The following is a 3,992-nucleotide window of genomic DNA, read 5'->3' as shown; positions in this document are numbered from 1 at the left end:
ACTTATCTTCATTTAATAAGAAATTGATGATATCTTTATCATCTTCAAATACTTGCCAATGTTCAATATTATCAGGTACTGAGGATCTATTCTAGACCTCAATTTGTGAGATTCCTGCAAATGATACTTCCTGTGGCTTAATTGCTACATTTGCCAATAGGTCAGCCATCTTATTTTGGGTATTATCCCTCCATGAGATACCAAATGCATCAAAGAATTCTATCTGATCCCAAACAACATTTTTGTAATATTTTAATCTTTTGTTTTTGGATGCATAGGTTTCCTTTATCTGAGAGATAATTAATTTAGAATCCCCTATGACATGCAATTTCTTAATTCCATGATGGGTAGCAACTTTCAATACTAACAACAAGGCTTCATATCAGCTATATTATTGGTACATGGAAATTTCAAGGTAAAGGAATATCTAAAAGTGTGTTTCTTTGGAGAAACAAAAACTACTCTAGCCCCTACACCTTCTTTAGAACTAGCCCCATCAAAGAACATCATCCATAATATTGGTGAGTCTGTGCAACACTCAACTTCATGTTCAATTAGAAAAGGCAAATTTTCAACTTCTTGGATAATCCATTCAGCTCTGAATGCATTCACACTAGTATCTAAAAAGAAAGTAGCATCTTTGTTAATTTCTTCACCCAAGATATGACTAACCCTTGGCTCTCTATCTACTCTAACAACTTTATCACCTATGTGAAAAGTTGAATAAGTTAAATCACGCTACAAGCTGCCTCCCATGACAACACTCCATTTTCTAGAAAGCAACATTCCATAGTATGGAGGCATGTTAACCACAAGGACTGACATGGTCAATTCTACCTTAGGGTATGCAACTAGCTTGAATGGAAAAGCATTTATAGTGCCTATGATTGGGACTTCCCTAGCATCCATACCTCTACATCTACCTTGTGTGGTGTCTACTTTCAACCCTAAGGCTTCCATTATGTTGAAAGGCATTATGGTGTTAGAGGCTCCTGAGTCTATCATGCAATTTTTTAAGGTCTTCCCTTTTATAATTAGACTAAGAAAGAATGGGTCAATATCTTCTATGTATGCTACTGATGAGTCATCCAAGAACATTTGGGGAATTTGGGACATGATACCACTATTTTCTATTACTAAGGGGATTTGTTGGGTAACATTTTGTTCTACATTATTATTACTTTTTCCTATCCCTTCCAACCATGACAAAGCTGTACTCTAATGCTCTTCAATTCTAAAAAGTTTAGAGAAAGGTACCTTAATATTGATTTGGGACAACATGGATATCATATCAATTGGCTCAGACATAGTGGTTTTAACAATCATACCTAGAGTAGGAGCCTTCTGAGCAGCAGGAATTATTATTTGCTTGGAATTATCAAATCTTGATCCTTTCTCTTGCATAATTGCTTTTTCTATCTCATTAGCTTGAAATTGCACTTTCTTCTTGGGTTCCCATTTCTTAGTTTTAACATCTTTAACCTTGACTGTCTATGCACTAGTTTTCTTGTCTTCATCTTTCATCTTGTGTGTGATATCTTTTATAAATATACTAGAAGGCTTCCCAATTTCATTGTTAACTATTTTATTTCTCAAATTATAATTGCTACATACTTGGGAGATCATTTTTTCAGTGATCCTATCAATTTCCTCTTTAGAAGGCATTCTTAAACTTACATGATCCACTTCTGAAGATGTAACACACACCTGATCTTCATCATAGCTTTCATTATCTGAAATTTTTTTTTGATGGGGTAATTGATAAGAAATTTTCTTATTCTCAAAATCACTTTCTATTTCTTCTAAATCTAAATCAACATAGTCACTACACATGCTTACCATATTACAACTGACATCATCATGACTCTTTTCTTCTTCCTCCTCCTCAGTTTGTAAACTATGATCAGAAACAAATGATTGAGAAACTACACAATATTCTACAGAGTGAGGTGATTGACAAATAATGCACCATGGCACATTATCATGCATATTTACTGCACTTCTTTGTAAAGAATCTGGTATACCCTTATCTTTCACATTTGGAGTCTGGTTAGAGATTGGCTTACTGTCCTTCCATTGGGTAGTATAAGGGTAATTCTACATTCTAGGCTGTCTATTAAAATTGCTATTATTCACAGGGTTTTTCTTAGCAAAATTTGGCTTATTGAAACTAGTGGGATTCATCTTTTTTAGCAATTCCAAAACCTAGCCTATTGTAGGTTCTTCTGGCTTTTTTCCTACACGAGTTTTATCACCCTCCATTTTATTGTTATTATTGGGATTGAAAAGCTTTGGATTATCTCTCCTACCTAATTTTCCAAATGTTTTTCTATTATTCTCAATATTTAGTGCAACCTTGTAAGTGTCCCTTAAAGTTTTAGGATCCTTATCCCTTAATTGATAAGCCATTTTGCTATCAAAAGTATTAAAATATGTTGTGAGGTAGACATCCTCATTCAATCTCATAACCTAAAATAATTTGTACATACCTTTTTGGAATCGTACATTGAAATCAAATGCAGACTCATTAGTATTCTTCTTAATATTGTTGAATTCATTTAACATGAATCTAGCATTAGTGATGTCTCCATATTGTTCTTTGAATAACTTCTCCAAATCACTCCATGAACTAATACTATCATCAGGTAGCCTTCTAAACCAATCCCTTGCATCCTCAATTAGTGAATGCACAAACAACTTCATGACCACATCTTCACATTCAACTTCATAATTATTTAACATGTCTATAAAAATTCTCAAATGTTCTTCACCGGTAACAAAATTAATTCCAGAGAACTTAACCACTTTATCTCTTAAATCACAAAATTTGGGATGTGGAGCACCAGGAATACCTACAAATGATATTTGTCTATACTTTTTCATGTTTATAGGTTTCTTCTAAAAAATAAGAACATTGGGGTGCTTACTATATTTGCTTGGTTTATAAGAACACTATGGGATAGTTGAGGTTGGACAACAAGGGCTTGAGTATAAGTGGTGGATGATAAAGTAGGAGCAGACTGAGATATTCCTTGAACTAAAACTACTGGTCCACAAGGAGGTACAAAAACTAAAGCTGGGATGGATAAATTTAGCCATGAGGCTAATGTAGAATTAGACTTAATGAACTAAATTTTTCTCCTAGTTTCTATAGCTTGAGCTTCATTCTCCACCTTTTCAAGCTCTTTTGCAAGATCTTCCTTCTCCTTTCTAGCCTTCTCTAGATCTAAATCTAATTTTGACATGAAAAGTTTTATGTATTTGCTTGGTGGAACTTGGGGCTCATTTATTTGGATCCCTATGACTTTGCCCTTTCCCTTATCTATAGGCTTCACAGTGGGTTCTAGAGGATCTATTTGGATAGGCTTGTAAGCTTGGACTTGAGTAATGACTGGCTCTTGCTTTTGGTTCAAGCATTTTTCTTATTCTTGAATTTTAGCTCTCAGACTTTCTACATCTCCAAAAACATCAGTATGGAGGGTTTTAGTTTTCTCTTCTAGCTTTTTTTTTTTTTTCTTTCAAGGAAGCCATCCTTCTAAGCAGAGTATCCCTTTCTATTATAGCATCCAAGGTGGCTTGCTCCTTTTCTTTTTCAAGATGAATGCATTTAGCTTCTTCCTCAGTAACCCATTTCTTCAAAAATCATATCTTTGATTGTATTTCTACATGATCTATAGAAGTGGCTTCCAAATCAGTAGGGTCATCCAGATCTATGAGATTTGGTTTAGTATATGGGACTATTTTAGGATTAGAAGGATCTCCAAAAGAACTCCTAAGTCCTAACCTACGATGCATTTCATCTATGAGATCTGGTCTAGGGGATATATTTCCTATTGGTGACATATCCTTATCTTGATATGTTCTTTCATTTGGTACTAGGGTAGTAAATATCCCTCTTAAGAGTCTTGTGGTTTCTGATTCAGAGCTGAGTGAAGAATACTCTCTTCCTATCATTGGTTGATACTGGGAATTGATGGATACACTACCTCTAG

The sequence above is a fragment of the Cupressus sempervirens genome, chromosome 3 (assembly GCF_028749045.1).
Source record: "Cupressus sempervirens isolate cs-2001-9-10 chromosome 3, ASM2874904v1, whole genome shotgun sequence".
In the NCBI taxonomy this organism is placed as follows: domain Eukaryota; kingdom Viridiplantae; phylum Streptophyta; class Pinopsida; order Cupressales; family Cupressaceae; genus Cupressus; species Cupressus sempervirens.
Note: the sequence above shows the minus strand (reverse complement) of the source record.